The sequence below is a fragment of the Arvicanthis niloticus genome, chromosome 10 (genome assembly GCF_011762505.2).
Source record: "Arvicanthis niloticus isolate mArvNil1 chromosome 10, mArvNil1.pat.X, whole genome shotgun sequence".
NCBI lineage: Eukaryota > Metazoa > Chordata > Mammalia > Rodentia > Muridae > Arvicanthis > Arvicanthis niloticus.
Window position 1 is genome coordinate 81,742,306 of NC_047667.1, and position 22,100 is coordinate 81,764,405.

At 38.1% G+C, this 22,100-nt stretch overlaps 1 protein-coding gene and 1 pseudogene across 5 annotated transcripts in view; one reads left to right on the forward strand and one right to left on the reverse strand.

Annotated features, from left to right (window-relative positions):
- LOC117716170 (contactin-associated protein like 5-2) overlaps positions 1 to 22,100 on the forward strand; it is a 737,433-nt gene that overhangs the window by 127,683 nt on the left and 587,650 nt on the right. The gene's annotated exons all lie outside the window — the stretch shown is intronic.
- On the reverse strand, positions 17,302 to 17,820 carry LOC117716171 (mediator of RNA polymerase II transcription subunit 28 pseudogene; annotated as a pseudogene).

A 22,100-nucleotide genomic window follows, 5' to 3' on the forward strand; every position in this document is an offset into this window, starting at 1 on the left:
TTTTCTTCTTTATTCATTCCATGATCCCAGAGTAGGGAATGGTGCCACCTACATTTAGGGTAGGTCCTCTCACTTCAATCAATTCAGTCTAAAACCTCCTTCATAGCGATGATGCCTAGATATTAGATTCTGCTGAGTTTACAGAGCACATTAGCTATCATACTACACTACAAACTACCAAATGTTGAAGAGTTTAGAACAACAGAGGTTCAAAGGCTAACACTGTGTAAGGGCAACTTTCCCATTTCTCATTAGCATTTTCACATTCTTCATGATGACTTTTACTAGGATGATATGGAATTTTAATAAAATTTGTTTTGTATTTTCTTGATGATAGAGGGTGCTAAACATTTTTCACAGGTTCCATGACAATCTGTATCTCTTTTGTGATAGCCATTCATTGATACATCTATTAATTTGATGATCTAATGGGTGTTTGTGATTAATATTTTGAGTCTGTTATACAATCTGGATGTTAAGAAAGTGCTTTGAGCATGTCATCATTAATGGTATAATGATGTCATACACATCTCTGATGGTTCGAGTTCATTTTCAATTTGATTAGAGTTAAAATTACCAAGGAAACACATCTCTGGGTATGTTTATGAAGATGTTTTCAAAAAGCTTAACTTAGTAGAAAAAACCCACATTGAGTGTGGCTCCCACTATCACACAAGGTGGGGTTCTACAGTGAGTAAAGAGAAAGAAGCTAGCTAAGAACTGGATTTCTTCTGCCTTTGCTATCTGATACATGCCATGTAATTGACTTTCTCACCCTCCTATTCCTGTGTGTCCCCCTCCACTGAAATGGTTTGTACCAACAACTAGAGCCAAACCAATGCTTTTGTCTGTAAGTTGCTGCCTCTTAGGTATCACAGCAACAGAACAAGAAACTAATACAATGATCTTCTGCTTTTAATTTGCTGAAGCTTTTTGTCAATAATAGATATTTAGATATTTTATTGGATATATAATTTTATCTATTGAATTAATTATATTTTTCCTTGGCTTTTAATTTTGAAAATAACATTATATAGCATTCTGAGTAAAACTATTCTGTTCATGTTGACAGGCAATAAGTTCTTTCAGATTTCTTTCTCCTCTCTGGCACAAGTTTATTTTTTATATGGTTTCCTAGGCACCAATCATATTTTAAATGTTTCTCAAAACACTTTGTCATTATTTACATAAACCTATTTGAACTTGTAATTAGTTGAAAACTCTATGTTCTTAATTCACACCAAATTTTATTTTTCTTTTTGTCAAATCTTAGTAGAACACAATATGTGATTTAGATCTTAGCAGTTGTTTACGAACAATACATTGTTTTCAAAGATGTGAGATTGTAAATGGATCTGTAAACATGCAGTTGGCAGCAGGAAAAAATACTTATAATATTCTAAACCATTGCTATTTTTAGTCTCTAGCCTAACTGAAAGGGTTCTGAGTTTTTTCATTGTGCTTATGTCCTTTCTTTTTTAAAAATGTTTCTGAGTTTGTTTATGTGTGTACAGATTGGGGCATGCATGCTGCTGTATAAGGACAGATGTCTGCATGGGTGTGGACACTAGAGGACCTCTTTAGGTGACATTCATCGAAAGTCATCCACCTTGGGATGTGGTACAAGATATTTTATATTTACCTTACCTTTCAACAATTCATTATGGGTTACAAGTGATCCCCAAGGATGTACCTGTTTCTACCTTTAACCCCAACCTCCAGTGCTAAGATTACAGCTTCAAGAAACAATATGTGGCTTTTCCATGTGGGTTCTAGGAAATCAAATTCAGGTCCTCATGCCTGTGAGTCCAGCACTTTCCTGATTGAACCATTTTTATCAGCTCCTTATCATATATTTTTAACACCCTAAATGGGTTGTTAATCACAGGCAAGAGGCAGAATTTACTCACTAGGTTATTTAATTTTGACTTGATTTTCTGACTGTAACTTGGATTCCCTTCAGTGTTCTCTATCTATCTTTCTATCTCCCTATCTCTCTATCTCTCTGCCTCATCTCTATCTCTCTCTATTTCTCTTGTTCTCTGTCTTGCCCCCAAAGTTCTTTAGAGTCAGTATCTCAGTATCTGTATAGGAGAACAATGGTGAGCAGCTTATTTTGCTCTCCTTCCCATGCCAGAGTTCCAGAGTTGATTAGTACTGTGAATAAAGAATTAATTCAGTCATCCATTATTTTCAAAGCTAACTCAAGTAGCTCATATTAGGTCAAAACATGTAACAATTGCATTATTTCTGGGTCACTTGATCCTCATAGACTGGAATACATTTAGGTATGCTCATCACTTCTAAAGGAGAAAATAATATTTTAAAATATCAATTTCTAAAGATTACAGAACTCATATCTGTCTGTCTGGTAAAAGGAAAATGAAGGCTCATTTACAGGTCTCTGAGAATTGGCTGAATCCTTTATGTATCCTTCCGTTTTATTCTCTTAGAAGCAGTGCTGCTATAAAAGGCTGATGCCCTCATTTTTGCCAAAGAGAACAAAGTTCTTAGAGGGTAAATAGATTACTCAGGAGTCTTCATATAAAACCTTACTCTTTTCACATGACACCGGCCACCTCATGGGACTTAGCACTTGGAGCACAAAATAATACTTATGTCACCTACTGAGACCCTGCCTCATGGGAGATATGGAAAGCAAGGGTCACCTGAAACTGTAAGGAATGAGGACATAACAAGGCAGGTGAGGAATGAAAAAAGGGAAATGGAGTGCTTGACTTGATATAGGGCAGTGCTCTGCTTTCCCTTTCTGATACTGTGATGAAACACTTGGACAGAAACCCACTTAAGACAGGAAAGGATTTATTTAGCTCACACTTCCAGGTCATGGTCTGTTTTTATGGGAGGACAAGGCAGAAACTGACACAGAAACCACATGGGAGCACCACTTGCTGACTAGCTCACAGGTTTGTGCTTAACTAGCTTTCTTATACAGCCCAGGACATCTGCCCAGGAATGTGTCACTCATAGTGGGATGTGCTCGCTCAATACATCAATTAACTATCAAAACAATTGACTCAGACATACCCACAGGTCAATCAGATCTAGGCATTCTTCCAGATGAGACTCTTCTCAGGTGACTTGGGCTAATTCAAGTTGACAATTGAAGCCACATTAAAAAAAAGGCTGTAATTTTAATATATTTAGATTTGTTCTTAAGTACCTATGAAAGTACAAACATAAGAATAATAATTGCCACTTATTTAACTCAAACTCATAATTCCTATTAGGTACAAAAATTAGCCTAGAATTATATGGCCTTTGTCATTGCTTTACTTTTGCTCAAATTCAGAGCTTGCCTAATTGATGTCTAAGCCAATTGTAGATCTATAAAGGGGCATTTGAAACCTATAGTAATGATGTCTGCTGTAAAATAAATCTACTGTTAATTTACATATGTATAGAACTCTTGTGTATACTCTGAATTCTGAAGGAAGTGAATATCAAAAATATTACCACAACCATTAAGCTCAAACTAAAAGTGGTTGCTGACCATTCCGACAAGCTGAGTTTGACTTCTAGAACTCACATAGTAAGAGAGAATAAATTCCCAAAAATAGTATTCTGATCTCTACTTTCAAAATAAATAAACATAATATAAACATGTGAGGCTAGTTCTAAAAACAGAGAGAGTTATCTATAATATTTCCTCAACACTGCTGTGGTTTCACTTCCAGACTGAAGCATGTCTCCATCATCCACTCTCAATCTGGATATTTCAGTGATTATTCCAAATTATGCAAGAGCTCCAATCAGAATGAATTGTGGGACTGCCAAAGCTCCAACCACCACACTCATGAGTGAATAGATGACCTCTCTAGGTTTTTGAAGTTCCAATTTTTTGAGGTCGTTTCAGTAGTGTAAAGCTGATCCTTAGCCTCAAAGAGGTCAGGTGAGGCCTGAATCTTAAGATTCCATATAGGCAATATGGAGACATGAATATCCCAGTGACTGACATTAAGAAGCTCAGACTGTTAATGCACTTTATAAGTGACAGGTTTTTCATTTTATCCCACCTACCTCCCAAATAAATTGGACAGAACATAAAAAAATTTGTTTAACAGGCTTTATAGCATTATGAACATTTATTTATTAATCCATGCTAATCTTCTAGGCTAATCTGGCTACCTCTCCAACAAAATCTCTGAGATTGCATTTTAGTATTCATTTGGTTTTCTCTGCTCTAAGTGTTTTCTCATTGTGTCTCTAGGACCCATACTCATTGTGGTAAATCTTACTCACCCCTACCCCTGGGCCTCAGGGTGAATGTTCAACTCTATTCTCTTCTCTACTCAGTTATTGGCTGATCATGTTTTATTAACAAACATGAGAATAAACAAAGAGCAATATTTACACAATATTAAGCCAGAAGATTCTTAAAATAACCATTACAATGCCATATGCAGATGGCAACCACATATGAGAGCAAAGAAACCAGAATTTGAATAAAACAAGAATAATTTGTACACAGTACACATCATGTCAACATCAGGGTTCACAGCTTCATCTTCTAGGATAATCCTTAAAATTCAAAGAAATCTTTTTAGGCCAATAAATTCATTAAGGGTCACTGAACAAGCCATACTATTGTGTCTGGGTCACAAAATTTCACATTTTTCAAGAAAGCAAACATAACCATATGTTGGCCCTTGGCAGGAGCTGTAGTATAAATTGTTACATGATATTGAATCACCATAGTTAGAGAATCAAGGGCAGAGCACAATGACATTTCTAACAGAGTTCAACTTAGTGAGCCCATGAGTTTATTGGAGTGAGTTATTGAAGTGTGGTGAAGGGTATGCACAGGAGCAGGATGCCTCAATAGCAGCTGCATAACCAGAAGCCCATGCCAGCATTTGATGATTCTCTGTACCACTTGTAGGCAGCTCAGCACATCTGAGAATCTTCTCTCAGGAGATCTGCTGGGCATCTTCCCTTCCAGTAGGCTCATCTTGTGTTTCTAACCTGTGCCCTAGTGAATTTTGTCTCACCTTTCTCAGCCATGTGACATTTGATTATGTCTCCAATCACAGAACCTTCCCCTATCCTTCCATTGAAAGGAATGGAACCTAAGTTAGAGATAGTTTTCTTTTTACTGCTATAGTGTGTCTTCTGCCTTAGTTATAGGAATAAAGAAGATAAATGAGGCACCAAACTAAGCCAGGAATCAGACTCCTGTTCTAAGGGTGGAGGCCTAAGTTCAGTCATACATTGCTTTGTATGTATGTGGTTAAGCACAGCTATAAAGTAGTCCTGCAAATCTGTTGGATGATTAGTGGGTCTAGTAGTATACTGGAATCTGTGATTCTTCCTGTATTAAACAAACAAACAAACAAATGGGTGATAGTGTAATAGTACTGAAGAAAGTGTGTATAGAAATTACTTTCTATTTTTTCAGCACTTCAAGATTGTTTCAGATTGAGAACAGATATTTGAAAGGATTGACATGGTCTCTACATTAAATGCCTTTAGGATGGTAACCAAGAAAATTAAAGGTAACTAATGACCTTGGAAGTATCTGGGCTGATGTCAGCTTTGTGAACTTGAGAAGGCACTTGAATACTCAAAGGTTTAATTTGTTTATGAAAGCAAAACCATTATGTCTCATCCAGTGGTGACCCTAGCCAATTGTCACAGTGGCCTTTCTTCTGAATTCAATACCTGGTGCATGCTGTCATAAGGGACATGAATGCAAATGAGCAAGTCAGATGAGAATTGTCCTTTTGAGATGGATGGGGATAATTTGGCATGTCCCTAAGGAAAATGTGACTCCAAACTCTTTTTGGAGTCCTGTTCTCTTGAGTATAGGGATGCAGTGCATTTCCCCAGCTCTCAGTGCTATCCCAAGGGGTTGGCAGATGCCAGAGGTCTGAATGAGCCAGAAAGTATTCTTCCATGAAGAGATAAGTTAGAAAAAAATAGAGAAAAAAAAAAAGATCACCAATGTCCTTGGGCCTTGTAGATCCAAGTTCAATTCATGGAACTGTGGAGCAGATTTATAAGAGGCAGTTGGAAACTCCATATGGAGCCAGAACCATGACAATCTTTATGATAAATATTCTTCCTTTCAATTAGAAGTCATCCATATCTTAACTGTTTTTGTACACTGTGTTTACCACTAAATTAAAATTTCATGTAAAGAAAAGACTAGTACTAAGTGTTGGGCAGCTATGGGATACAAAGAACATGGAAGGCTCTAGGCTCAGTAGGGTATCCCACCTCAAAAATTAAACTAGGAATCAATTTAGGATGACAACCTGATGCTGACCTCTGGCCTCAAAGGCACACACCCACACACACACACATAAATGAAGAAGCTAGATTTTATTCTGAACAAATTTGCAGACTCTAAAGAAAGTACACTGTATCTTAGTACTTGAAAAACTGTGTCTGGAATCCTTAACCAAAACTGTTTTTTATCCTTTTCTCTTCCAAACCCATGACTTTAACTACCTGAGATAGAGCTACAGCTCTTTTAGAAAATATTTTGTCTTCTATCCCGAGGAAAGTGCCTCATGGGAGATTTTTAAACTATTGTGCAATCTATGCTAAACTTAATCTTGTGTGGACAGGGGCTGAGGGAACCCTTAACTGGGTCAAAAAGATGACCCATGGCCATGCAAGTGTTAAGTCAGAAGTTCAGAGCTCTAGAATCTGAGAAAAGCTGAGTAGATGTTGTAGGCCTCTGTAATTCAGGCTCTGCTGAGCTACAGACAGGGTTTCGTGGGTCCACACTGGGCAGCTAACAAAGCAAATCAACAATATCTGGGTTCAGTTGACAGATTCCAGCTCAATAAAAGCTAACGGCACATTTGAACCTCCACATGTACAGATACACAAATGCACACAGACATATGAGCGTACAGTTATTCATGTACACGAAGGATATACACACACATTAAAAAATGAGAGAAAAAAATTTTAATTTCAAACCTACTCATTGCCAAGACCATTTAACTTATAAAATAAAATACTGAAAATATTAAGAAAAAAGAAAGAAAAAAAAACAGCAATAAAAGCAATTATAATGATGTTATAATCATGGATTGGCACATCAATATCTTGTGGGTTGTGAAGATACCATAGTGAAATTTTCTGGTTTTCAGCTGCTTCCTTCTCCTCCACAAATATTCTGTGCACCATTTTGAAACATGCCAGCCTTTGTACTGAGCAATGACATGTAATTTTCCCAGGGTTATAATTGCTTTCCAGTGTGTCTTTTTGTCCCCTTCCTGTTATTTAATTGCTAAAGAATTTCTGTAAAATGAAAGATATTTAGTGAATACAATACAGTGGGTTTTCCTGCAGTTTTTAATCTAATCATTCATAATTGGAGAGATTAGTGGAGGGTAGAAAAAGAAGGTTGAATTCATCTCACTATAATTCTTGCTAACTTAAAATTTATTGATAGTTTCAAATTATAAAAGAGAATCCATGGACTTGTCTCAGTGATATTAACATTAAGAACATTTTATTTTCTATAGTTATGGCCAGAATTACCTCAAGAATCACAGTTGTGATTTAGGACAAGAAAGGAGAAAATTTTATAAGAAAAAGTAGAACATGCTGAAGTACTTTGCCAGCTTTTTATTTTTAGTCTGTCCCCAAAATAATCATCATCTAGAGTCCGGAAATGTCTCAAAAAGCACTACATTAGGGAAGCAGCCAGTCATTCCACAGAGGCTATAGAACATGGCTGTCAGGTGGCTGTATTTTCCATACAAGAGAATCTTGTTTGCAATGGCTGGGCACTGCTGGAACCAGATCTCACTCTGTCATCCAGCATGTCAACCACCTCCATCAATACTGCTGTAACACAGCACAGTCCATACTTTGGCCCAGTGAACTCACCCAGGGTTTTGACTGTTTTGTTTTAAAACTAGTATTTCCACAAATTAAATCTGGTTTTTCTCTCTGGCATACATATACTTTCAAACAATACCATATTAACATCTACAGTGATGTATTGAGAAGTCAGCTGTGAGCTCTGTTCTGTCTTCCTTTGCAGTAAGACAAGGACTTTCTAAGACTTGGAGAGATGGCTCCATGACCTGTAAACAAAAGGACATGACTTAGAATCATTAATATCCACTTAAAAGCTGAGTCAGCAGTGTGTTCCTATAACTTCACAGTTGAGGGGTAGACCCTGAAAGATGCCCGGGGTCCACTAACCTAACCAACAACCAAAGCCAAATAGTGAGCTTTGGGGTTAGTGAGAGTCTCTCTCAAAAAGAAAAGTTGAGGAGCAATTTATGGAATTCCTCTACTTGCTCCTGTATCAAACTAACTTACACGCACAGACGTGTAACAGCAGTAAGATAATGTCTTGTCAGAGTAAACACTTAGTTTAGAACCACATAAAAAATGGTACCAGAGTGTTCATGAACAATAATGTTAGTAGTGACCATTCCTAGGTAAAGAATAGCTCTATCATGAATATAAAATACAGAATTTCAAGTCAACAAAGGGTCTGGTGGTAAGACAGAAAAGCTATCATGTTACAGCTTTTTTGATTCAAATGTCTCCACAGTTTACATATCATCCCCTTACTTAGCAGTCTTCACAGTCTATTATCACCACATGTTATAGTTACTACTAACTGAGCCTTTGCTTTGGACTAGCATTTTTCTCTGCCTGTGGCTGCAGCTCTTTGCTTGAAATTCCCTTTTGGAAAGGAAACATCGTCCTTTCTGTCCCGAGCACAGAGAGGAGATAGGTTTGCTTAATTACCCTTCTCAGCAATGGGGTGGTAGTGACAGCTATAAAATTTAATTTGCTTCGCATGACTTGTACATTAAAACTTCTGAGCTCTATATAATCAGACTCTCTTCATTCCAGATACCTTTCATGTTTGTGTACTAGGAACATATAAGTTGTTCCTGAAATAAGTTTTGTGTTTCCCAGGAGATCTCACATAACTTTGATCCTATGCATCATTATCTGTCAATTCTGGAATTGGGTAAATTTTGTGATATCACTTTACAGAACAGACATCTCTTCTTTCAGTTTTTATTTTATTCCTTTCCTTTACTCCATGGGTTTTTAGGTATAATTACTTACTCTTGTCCTATGTATCTCTGTTGTCATGTTGAGTCATTTGTTGTTGTTCTTATTTGTCTCTATTGATGCCAAAATGTAATGTTTTGTTGACTTTATTTTCTATCTTTGGTAGCCTCCGTTATTCTTTGTCATGTCTTTTTGTGACATTTTCTACTATTTTTGTTTATCACTGAGCTTTTTTATTTCCAACTTACATGTCTGCTTGGTTTTGGTTTTTCCTTTTGGCTTCTACATTCCTGACTTTCTTATGCATTTTCTGATTTGATTTTCTTTTTCTTTATTGATATGGTTGTTTATTTTCCCTTGAAATCATTTGGAGTAGATTTTGAATCCACTGCCTTTTCAGTATCTTTGGATTGTATCTGAGAAAGCATGACATCTTGAGGAAGTAAATTTACTTTCTTTGCCACATTATGTTTCATTCTGTGTTAAGGTTTGTTCCTGGTGTTGTAGAGAAGCTCTCTTGTTTTATTTGAAGACCTTCCTGGTAATCAGTCTTTTCTTAAGTATTCAGTACCTAGTGACATTCAGAATGGAAAACACTAGGTTTCAGCAATATCACCAAATGGAACACAATCTAGAAAACCACATTGAAATAAATTAAAACTCAAAAGATTTTCCCACAGGTGCAATGGAACAGATACTGGTAAAAAAAAAAAAAAAAATTTAGGTTGTATTGTAAAATTAAAACATATTGCAGTTAAACATGAGAATAGTAAATGAATGAAACCAAAAATGGAGCAAAAAAGAGGGAAAGCAAAAGAGGAAACTACAAGATTAAGTAAAAGAGAGAAAGTGAGAACAATGGATTAGAATTTTTGAAAAAGAAGAGAAAGTAAGAAGAGAAAAATAAAAGTAGTTGGTGGCTAGGTAAAGAAACTAAACAGAACTACACAAATATAAGAAGTGTAATATGCTTTGGTATGTCATTTTTTTAAAACTAAAATTAAAATGCAATGAAATTGTAGAAAAAGAAGAAGGAAATACAACAGATGGGACAAAAAGTGGGAAATAAACAGTGTTGGTTCAGCTTCTTTCTAGTTCCTCTAAAGTGTGAATATTCTGGAGACAATGGGAGCCCTGGGGTGCATAGACCTGCTTTCTGTTGTATTTAATCTGTTCCTGGATGAAAGTCAGGTGTCCAACTGAGCTGCCTTCCTGTTAGTAGCATCTCGTCTTTGTGTTGCATGGCCCTCTACTGCCCACAGTTAGCTTTGCTGTCCCTGAACTGAACAGGTTCTCTCACTCTCTTTTAATTCCTGAATTATGAAATTTAGAATAGCTGCTGTTCTAGTTAAAGGCTGGCTCCCATGTAAACTGTGACTGATAGAAGTCATCAGGACTGAGATGCATACAAACAGATAAATCATCATGAAAAGATGATTTATCATAGAAAGAAGCTATAGGAATGAGGCACTCAGCTATACCTTTGATTTCTTAGTGGTATTAGCAATAAACTTTATGATAGATGGCTTCAGAAGTCTTAGCACAAACTGACTTTTCACTGAGAACTATCAAAATCTCAACTATACATAGGTAATGGTGTCATTTCCAAAGAAGTGAGGGTGAGGTCCCCATCCATCATACTTATCTCTAGCCAAACTAAACCTCTTGCCACTTGAACTAGTTTATAGTATACTCATTACCAAGGTTTAATTAACCTGTTAATTTCAACTGATCACATTTGTCCTTTGGTACTTCTGCACCAGGGTGTACACACACACACACACACACATACATTGTTTTAATCTCATCCTCCACTTACATTTCTCTCCTTCTCTCATCATTCCTTTCTTCTCTAGAGGTTCTTTTTTTACATTCATTATTTTTTATTATTTTATTGGACATGTTCTCTATTTACATTTCAAATGCTATCCCATGTCCCTGTATCCCCCACCCCAAATGCCCTATTCCATTCCCCCCTCCCTACTTCTATGAGAGTGTAACCTCCCCCATTCTCTCACCCACTCCCATCTCCCCACCCCTAAATTCCCCTACACTGGAGCCTCTAGCTTTTAAGGACTAAGGGCCTCTCCCCCCATTGATACCTGACAAGGCCATCCTCTGCTACATATGCTGCTGGAGCCATGGGTCCCTCCATGTGTACTCCTTAGTTGGTTGTTTAGTCTCTGGGAGCACTGGGGGGTCTGGTTGGTTGATATCATTGTACTTCCTATGGGGTTGTAAACCTCTACAGCTCCTTCTGTCCTTTCTCTAAGTCCTCCATTGGTGACCCCATTGAAGACCCCATTTGGGAGCCCGATTTCAGTCCAATGGTTAGCTGTGAAGATTCCCTTTGTATTTGTCAGTTTCTCGCATAGCCTCTCAGGAGATAGCTATATCAGGCTCATGTTAGCATGTACTTCTTAGCATCCACAATAGTGTCTGGGTTTGGTGGCTGTATATGGGATGAATCCCCAGGTGGGGCAGTCTTTGGATGGCCCTTCAGTCTCTGTTCCACACTTGGTCTATTTATTTGATTCAGTGCACACTTTGGTCTTCTTGAGCTTCATGTGGTCTGTGAGTTGTATCTTGGGTATTCCAAGCATTTGGGCTAATATCCACTTATCAGTTAGTGCATACCATGTGTGTTCACTTGTGATTGGGTTACCTCACTCAGGATGATATTTTCTAGCTCCATCCATTTGCCTAAGAATTTCATGTATTCATTGTTTCTTAAGTATTTTTTTTTTTATTTTTTCCAATCTGCTTTTATACCATTTTAATTACATGCAAGTATTAAGGTCAGTTCTAGGTTGAGGAACTAGCAAAACAATACATGCAAATAGTCAAGGAACAAACAAGGCAATAAACACAAATAGTCAAAGAAGAAGCAAGGCAATAAACAAAATTCCATGAACACTCCCTTGATCAGTGTTTCTAAGGGTTTATCAGGATGACCAAAATATCTGAGCCAACTTCCCTGTCCTAGCCCAAAGTCATTTTCATGTCTGAAGCTTACTGCTTTGTTCTAGCCTAATATTAAGATTACTGCCTGAAAGTACTACTTTGTTTTAGCCTAAGATTTAGATCCCTGCATGAAATTAGTTCTTTGTTCTAGCCTAATGTCAGATTCCTGCCTGAAGCCCATTTCCTTGTCCTTGGCCAATGTCAGATTCTCTCCAAGCAGCCCCTAAAGCTCTCCACATCTCCCCCTTTTTAAATTTCATAATCAAGACTGAGCCAGTCTTAGGTTGTTTTGACAAGAATGCCTTCCTTACCTATCATGGAATATGAATTATAAAAAGCAATGCACTTTTCTTCCTGCCCATCTTGAATTCATTGTTTTTAATAGCTGAGTAGTACTCCATTGTGTAAATGTACCACATTTTCTGAATCAATTCCTCTGTTGAAGAACATCTGGGTTCTTTCCAGCTTCTGGCTATTATAAATAAGGCTGATATGAACATAGTAGAACATTCATCCTTGTTATATGTTGGAGAATTTTTTAAGTGTATGCCCAGGAGTGGTATAGCTGGATCTTCAGGTAATACTATGTCCAATTTTCTGAGGAACCTCTAGACTAATTTCCATAGTGGTTTTACCTGCTTGCAATCCCACCAACAACAAAGGAGTGTTCCTCTTTCTCCATATCCTCTCCAGCATCTGCTGTTACCTGAGTTTTATATCTTAGCCATCCTGACTTGTGTTGAAAGACCCCCGCAAGGGGACCCTCACCCAAGTCCAGGCCTGCACACCCCAAGGACACACGAGAGACCTTCTTGATGCAATTGCAGAGGAGGTTTAATGATGAGGGCCCTCGGGACATAACATATCTCACGCAGGAGATAGAGGTTCCGACCCAGAACCCAGGAAACTTGGGATATTTATGGTTAGGGGTTGGGGAGAGCGGGAAAATTTGCTGCGGTTACATATGATTGGATATTTCAAACATCAGCAACTTGTAGAACTGGCTACGTGTGAGCTGGCAGGATGACTAGATACTTTTGACAATGAAACCTCGGACATCCCAGAAAGGGAGGAAGAGAGAAGTAAACACCTGATAGCCCATTACTCACTTGGGCTTGTTTGGACTTGTCTGGGCACACCCTTGCATGCCTTTATTTTTGATCACCCTGCCCCTGCAGGGACTTAATATTTTATTATGACTATATTTAACAAATTGTTGGTGGTCTTTGCTGACCATGAATTTTTTTGTTATTGTTTCAATGCTGCTTTCAAATTTTATTTTCACAGTGTGAGGTAAAATCTCAGAGTTGTTTTGATTTGCATTTCCCTGATGACTAAGGATGTTGGACAATTTTTTAGGTGTTTCTCAGCCATTTGGGATTTTTCAGTTGAAAATTCTTTGTTTAGCTGTGTACCTTATTATTTTTTTAATAGGGTTATTTGGTTCTGTGGTGTCTAACTTCTTGAATTCTTGGTATATATTAGATATTACCCCTCTTTTGGATGTAGGATTGGTAAAGATATTTTCCCATTTAGGCATTTTGTCCTATTGACAGTGTCCTTTGCCTTACAGAAGCTTTGCAATTTTATGAGGTCCCTTTAATTAATTCATGATCTCAGAGCATAAGCCATTGGTGTTCTGTTAAGGAATTTTTCCCTTTGTTCCCATGTGTTTGAGGCTCTTCCCCACTTTCTCCTCTATTAGTTTCTTTGTGTCTCATTTTATGTGGAGGTCCTTTATCCACTTGGACTTCACCTTTGTACAAGGAGATAAGAATGGGTCGATTTGTATTCTACATGCTGACATCTAGTTGAACCAGTACCATTTGTTGAAAATGCTGTTTTTCTTCCACTGGATGGTTTTAGCTCCTTTGTCAAAGATCAAGTGACCATAGGTGTGTGGGATCATTTCTGGGTCTCCAATTCTATTCATTGATCTACCTGCCTGTCACTGTACCAATACCATGCAGGGGTTTTTTGTTTGTTTGTTTGTTTTTTGTTTTTTTATCAGTATTGCTCTGTAATACAGCTTGAGTTCAGGGATCATGATTTCTCCAGATGTTCTTTTATTGTTGAGAATAGTTTTTGTTATTCTGTTTTTTTTGTTATTACAAATGAATTTTCAAATTGCTCTTTCTAACTCTATGAAGAATTGAGTTGGACTTTTGATGGGGATTGTATTTAATCTGCAAATTACTTTTGGCAAGATGGACATTTTTTACTATATTATATTTTTATTTCTTTTTTCTTTGGCCTATTCATATTAATCTGGACTGTCTTTGTGACCATGAGTTTGAAACTATCCACTGGAGTCTAGTGGGCTCACAGTTAGCTTACATAGTTTAAGACAATGCCTGTTGCTCCCCAAGAATTTACCAGTAGCACATGTACATTTTGTCATATGGAATTCTCTCATCTCTCTTTCTAAAACTAACTACTTCTCCCAATGGTATCCTATTTTGTGAACTCAGCATGTTGATGATTGAACATTGTTATTAGATGCCTTGTATAGGTCATTATATTTTTTTTTAATTTAATTCTGTTCAATTTAGTTTTTTAATTGGCATACAAAGTGACAGTTTTCTTTAAGGTATTTTCATACATAGTTTTGTCAACACTCTAATGCCTTTTGCCCTTCCCTATCTCCTTGGCCCATCTCTGCTTGTACTTTAAGACCACCATTATTGTCCCTTTCTCTTTTGAATCATATATTTTACTATTCTCACTTTCTACCCCAAACAGGTCTATCTTAACAAATAAGATCATTTGCAAATTTTGTCTGACCTCCATTTTTAAGAAACAAGGGGGGAACAAATGGAACTCTGCTCCACTGATAACCCTGTATGTAACAGGTGTGTGAGCTTGGCATTCTATTTTCAACAGAGATATCTGACTTACCTTTATGTTGAGTTCTCTGGCTCCCTGGCCTCTAGCCCTATCACTGCTAGAGAGCATCATGTTCCCCATATGAGAGTGGCATTTTGCTGAATCCACTGTTCTTCATAGTTCTCAGAATAGGATATGTCACAACCCTGTGATCTCTTTTAGAATAGAGTCTATTTTTTGCAGTTTTCATTCATTTGATTTACCATGTCATACAAAGTTAATCTCTAACCATACATGTTGAAAAACATCCTAAAAAATCGGTAAAAAAAAAACTTTGTTAAATTTAATTAAGCCATTAACAAGTTAGATTTCAGGACAAAAATTGAAAACAATAAACTGAAGTAGCTGGAAGACAACAAGATATTCTTTATCTTTGAATGAAAGCAAAAGTTAACAATTATCAACAGGACTTCTGAATATGACACAGCTTTTGGTCACATTATTTCCAGAACCTGTAGCTATCTATACAAGACTTGTTTAAAACTAAGCCAGTCAAAATTCCAGCAAAGGTGTAGGAAGCTCCCAAGCTTGCACCCCTATTGGAAGAGATATTGTCAGTTGCTTTTAAGGGTGGGAGAGTCACTCTTCTTTGTGGAAACAGTTTCACTGTGTTACTCTTTCTCCATTGCATAGCACCTTACCCATGGCCATATGGGGGCACTAGTTGGACTAAGGATGATAAACAACCAAATAGAATGTAGATATGAACCTAGGAGGGTGGTGGTATAGAAAACCATCATGGGAATAGCAGGGAAGTTAGTGGCAAATGGATGTAATAATCTACACTGTACAAAAGTATAGAACATCCAAAAATAAAAATTAAAGACCTACAGCAGAATAAAAGCACAACTAGCCTGAGTGTGTAATCCAATAAGAAAGCAATTTATGGCTGTGATTGTAGTATATCCTTGTACAATCTGAGAAAGAGCTACATTCATTTGAAGTAGTCAGTTCACAAGTCTTAGTTACTACTGTTTTATTGAAGACCAGGTTTAAGTCTGTCAATAGTTAAAGACTCACATTGATCCTGATTGAAAATTTAGAAGAAAAAAAAATATAGTTTCTGTGTGCATGGTGGATGTTGCCAAGTCCTCATTCTTATGACAGTCTCCTCTATTCTGTTTTTATTATTATTCCTGACATCTCAGAACTTTACTGTTGAGAACCCAGAGGACTTTTGCTGGTTAGTCACTCTACAAAATGAAAACTTGACCCAGCATCCGAGGAATTGTGCTATTGCTGACCCCAGACAGAGAGGTACATGACTCCAGGTCCACAGCCCTGTATCTCAGGCCATGTCATTTTCAGTCTTACATGCAATTATTCAATAGCACAAAATTTTCAACCTTATTTTTATTTAAGCAAATTTTGTGTTGCTGTTAGGAATTGACCCATGGGATTTATGCTGGATAATCAATTGTTTACCACCAAGACACATGCCAGCACCTGTTGTTAAAATGTAAGAAGATCTTTTGCTGGTTTACCTCTGGTTTGTGTCTGAGTCCACTGTCTTCTTGTACCAAACATTCTGTCTCTGACTGCCCATAGGATGATGCAAAGTCATATGTTTGCATATTGTTATAATGTGAAGTCGAAGGGCAGACACAGAAGATAAGCTTCTCTGTGTTTTACTGATGTACTGATGTACTTTAAAGAACTGTTGTATTTTGGTCTCTTCATTATAAAGCCATTTGTCCTTGGGTTTTATGTTTGAGAAATGAGACAGGGACATATTTAAGAGGAAAACCACACTATTTATTCTCATTGTTTGCTAAGGGAAATCATAGGTTACAATGTGAAGAATAAATGAAGTCAATATCCTGAGTTATTACCACTAAGTACCAGTAAAGACATTCGTGAGGATTTATACTTTATATCTTTTAAACAAAGTAGGTTGTTATATATTCAATCCAAAGATGAATTTTATCTTGCCAATAAATATAAGTGAATATCTTAAGCTCCAAAATCCCCATATGTAGACCATTTACTGTAATAATCAAGATTATACACACAATTCAAATTCACTTTACTACCACCTATAACTCTATTCATGTTTTAATAGTAACAAATAAAAATATATGTTGGCAACAGAAAAAGGTTACTTTAAGCAGCAGCATCTTAAACATTGAACAGTAACTAAAACACTGTGTTAATGGTGCACCTACCCTGCATGCTGTGTGTGTTGTTTCATGCTATGAAAGAAGACCCTTGGAATGCAGTGTTCTTACTTGTGAAGTTATCCCTACATTTGCAATGTGAGGTATCAGGTCCATGAGTGTACATGCAGATAAACAGAAACAAAAAGATGAATTTCTTCCATTTTTCTAATACCAACTCATTATCCAACATTGTCCTTCCAATACGCCGCATCTGTTAGGAAAGGTGTCTGGCAAGACTGCAGGGCTGCACCACAGGCAGGAGTACTTAGGTCTGTTTCAGAGGTGGAGGAATGTTGGCAGATGCCTGCTCGAGGTAGGCCAAGGAGCCCTGAGGGATGTCAGCTGGCTTCTTGTGCTGCACATTGATATCCTCCAGCACCTGCTGCCAATGCCTCAGCTTTGTCAAGTGCTTCTGGACCAGTACATCTTTCCACTGCAATTCATTCCATCCTCTTTGATAACTTGATCTGGTTTCTGGACAGACAACTGCAACCTTATTTGTAAGAAAAAAACATTCTGTCTGTCTTGCAACGTCCAAAAACTTTTGGATACACTGATCAACAACAGTTCGAATTTCTTCCTGATCAGTCCCATTGACATAATCCTGACTCTCAAGGGAAACAAAGCAAGTGTCGAATGATGACTCGTCCAACAAAGTGCTGTTAGAGGGTCTCGGAGCCCCAGGAGTTGCTTGCAGAAGCAATGTCTGGCCTGGGAGCCCGGGCGGCTGATGCAGAGGACCTGGAGGCTACCCGGTGAATATCCCTCCCAGGGACGACGCCATGTCTGCAGTGGCAGGCAGAAATGCCTTGGCATTTTTGTTTTTAAGTAATAAAAGAAAAACAGTAGAATGCTGGAGAGAAACTGAGCAGTTAAGACTTCTTGTTACACTTGCACAGGAACTGGGTTCAGTTCCCATCACTCAAGTCAGGCAACTCACAGAAGCCTGCTCCTCCTGTGTCAGGGAACCTCTGTTCTGCCTTTCACAGACACCCACACACATGTCCACATATCAACATAGACCACAGAGAGACACACAGATGCCTAAAATTCACTTTAAAACAGAGACAACAGCAAAGAGAATAGCCATTTTCTAAGGAAACTGAGTCATAAAAATTTTAGTTGAGGCTTGAATTTTAATTGCTGAGATTTGGAAGGAATGCCACAGGAAGGGGAATTTGAGAGCTCATTCTGGAAATAGTTTGTTGTATATTAACTTATATCTGCCTCACAGTTTTTGAAGAATCCCTATGGTCTGTCTCAGAACAGTGCATTGGAACTGCACATAAGAAAAATCTGATGTTCACTTCCTGTCCTGGTCAGGAAACTCTGTAGAAAGAGAATGTAGAATGACTATATATTAAATTGGAACTTATAGATTGATTCACATGTCATCTGTGTGAGCAACAATGGCTGTTTGAACATTGGAAAAGCGTAGGACAGATATCTGCTCAGATAAACAGCACTACCATCTGGTACTAAAGGCTGGTTCTTTAGCATACCCCATCTGGTACAGGATCATGGTGCTTCAGCATCCTCTATCTGACACAGAACAGTGGTGATCCAGCATCTGAAATCTGGTACCAAAAGCCTGAAGGATTCTTGGAGAACTATTGTCCTGCACTCCACACTTGATGAGCATAGACGCTGAATCATGATATCAGTGAAGGATGGCATTAATAGTTTCAGCAACAATGGAGTAGACAAACTCTTGACAAGATAGATGAGCTTGTCAGTAAGATGCAAAGAAAGGCGGGGAAAAAAAGCAAAAGCTTTTCTGTTAGACCTTACATCTAGGTAATACCAGAAAGTGCGGCCTACATTCTGGGTGAGTTTTACTGCTACAACTAACCTAAGAAATTCCCTGATAGTTGTGCAAGAGGTTCCACTACTAGTGACTCTTTTAGTATTATTATTTTTTATCCCTTTTTACAGTTCAGTCCTCATCTCCCTCCTTATCCACCCCCTTCCCCCAACTGCTCCCCATCTCATACCTCCTCCTCCACCTTACCCATCTCCAGGAGGATGTCCCCGCCCCCATCCCACCAAATCTCCCCACTCTCTGGGGCCTCAAGTGTCTAGAGAATTTGGTGCATCTTCTCATACTGAAGTCAGACCAGGCAGTCCTCGGCTTTATATGTGTTGGGGGCCTCATATTAGCTGGTGTGTGCTGCCTGGTTGTTGTCTCAGTGTCTGAGAGATCTTGTGGGTCCATGTCAGTTGAGACTGCTAGTCTTCCCTTGGGGCTGTCCTTCTTTTCAGCTTCTTCTAGCTTTTCCCTAATTCAATCACAGGGGTCCCCAATTTCTGTTCATTGGTTGGGTGCTAGTATCTATATCAGACTCTTTCAGCTGCTTGTTGGGCCTCTCAGAGGGCAGCCATGCTAGGCTCCTGTCAGTTGCCCTGTGTGCAGTGGACTCCTGGAGGCCTTCAGACTGTGGTGTTTTCAGAGGCGCAGACAAACTGGTGATATGCTAAGGCAGAAGGCTCTAGCCAGAAGGGCATTTAGTGATTATTGATTCAGCCAAGTTGACCACTAATTCTAATCATCAAAGCTCCTCAATAATTTGTTTTTTGTTTGTTTGTTTGTTTGCTTGTTTTGAAACTTAAAAAGAGTCTCCTGCACTAGAAAGTCTGATACTCAGATGTTGAAGAAGATGGATTTCAAATGAAAGATTCTGAGCTACATAGACACCATCTCACAAATAGAAACTCCCTCCAGATCAAGATTCTTCCTATTTTACATTCTTTAAACACACACACACACACACACACACACACACTTACACACACACCAAAAATATGGTAGAGGAGGGGGATCCATCTTTGGTAAAAACACTAGAAAATCGAGGAAGCAGAGAAGCCTACATTTGAAAGACAGTGTGGTAGGCTTGCTGTAAGCCCATCGGAGTGCCAGAACAGATGGCATTTCCTTTCCTTCCTTTCCAGACATGTTGGGTGTGAAGTCAAGCCAGCCTCTACCAGGATGCTGAGTGTTGACTGTTGAGTACACCTTGTAATATCTTCCTCATATGTCTTTACTTTTCTCTCTTCTGCACTTCTTCTGTGTCCTTGGTTCACTCTGAGCCCTTAGCACAGAAAAGCTGTCAGCAACAAAACTGTTCAATTTCCTTTAGAAGGCATCAGATATTCCCAGAAGCCTGTGCTCATGTCTGCTCATATGGGCTCCATACTGACTGCTTTGCTTCCCGGTTCTTATTCCATCACATAGTTTATAGCAGGATATGGCTCAGATGACCTTGTATTTGACATACAGAAAACACAGCTTCCTCCACTTACCTAGATTGTCTTCTGACACTGTCAGGAAAAGCAACAGATCCAGGAACTGGGAACTCCAAGCTCCCATGCCTGGTCTATTTTCTGTCAGGATTATTGGGTAAACATAGAGATACCAGAAGAAACCACATTCTTATTCGAGATGGAAGGTAGGATGACCTCTCTTCTTTCTGATTTGAATTTTTTCTATTTTTATCATTGTTTTGGGACATGAAATCTTAATTCGTTTGAATTCTTTAAAATCCATTCTTGAAGCACACCAGGTCTATAAAGACAAGAAACTTAAAGTTTTCCTCTGGCCTTTCCCTTGACAGAGGTGCATAGATTTTCTGATGAATAAAGTGAAACATTGTTCTTAGAAATGCCATAGGTGTAAATAGACAGTAAGAAACTGGGATGTTATTGTTGTAAAGGCAATGGATTCTTGGAGATCAGATCCTCTTAAAGTTGTGAGGGGAACACAGAAGGCCATACAAATATCTTGAGCTGTGCTAGACCGTTACTAAAGCTTACCCTGCAGTATATCTGTTCATACAATTATATTTGTGAATGGTCTGCAAGCCAACTATATTGTATGAATTTGCTTTTCTCAGATCTATCTCCAGTGCCCATTGAAGGATGAGCAAAAGCAAAATGATTAGGTCATACCTATAATTCCACATTTCAGGCATTTTAACAATTAAAGGTAAAAGATTGTACACCAGGTCTGTTTTCTAAGCAATGTGTGGCTTGACCTGACTTCCATTTTTTTAAGGGAGTACATTCAGTTCTGTGAAATACAAAATACCAATGCGTAGAAAAATAAAGGGGTGATTATTCTATAAAACCTGATAAGAAAGACTTAGGGGATGGTCAGAGCTAGGTGTACAGTACTTATAAAGGTCATCTATGACATATGGAAAAGTTATCAGAACCAGAAAAAGATAACTTCACTCTGTGTGTGTGTACATGTGCATTTGTGTGTGTGTGTGTGTGTGTGTGTGTGTGTGTGTGTGTGTGTATTCATGATCTAGTGTGCACTTGTACAGGTTTGCAAGTACTTATGCATTCTGGTATCTGTTTGTGTCTGTGGAGGTCAGAGGTCAGCCTTGAACACCAGATACTGTCTACCTTTTCTTTCAAGACAGAATCTCCTATTGTGCTAGGCTGGAGCACAACAACAACAAAAAAATTGTTATTTTCAGTGGCAAGCAACCCTAAGAGATTCACTGTCTCTTCCACCACAGTGCTGGAATTAAAAGAGGGCAACATAGCATCCAGAATTTTACCTGGGTGATTGAAATCAGGTCCTTATTGCATAGCAAGCACAAAATAAGCTATGCCTCCAGCTATATCTGTTGTTCTGATGTTTCTTGATGTCAAAAGATTCATAAGCAAATGCAATGTCTGCCATATATATATATATATATATATATATATATATATATATATATGGTGTGTGTGTGTGTGTGTGTGTGTGTGTGTAAGAGAAGAGAAAAAAAAGAGTGAAACAGAAAAGGCGGAAAGATAGGGATCAAAACACATGTTGTGTGGTGCATATGCAACTCTCAACCACCATCCTGTTTTATGAGTAAAGCAGCAGCAACATGGGCCATGTTTTCCTGCTGGCTTACCCCATCCCCAGAGACCCCAAGCTGCCATTTATATGATTCTGATGATTTGCCACTCCAGCTGTCATATGCCTCCGTTTCATCCTTGGCAAACATTTTTAGATGTTTGCATTTGAGAAACACCTGAAACCCAGTTTACTAGATGATTTTTAAACAT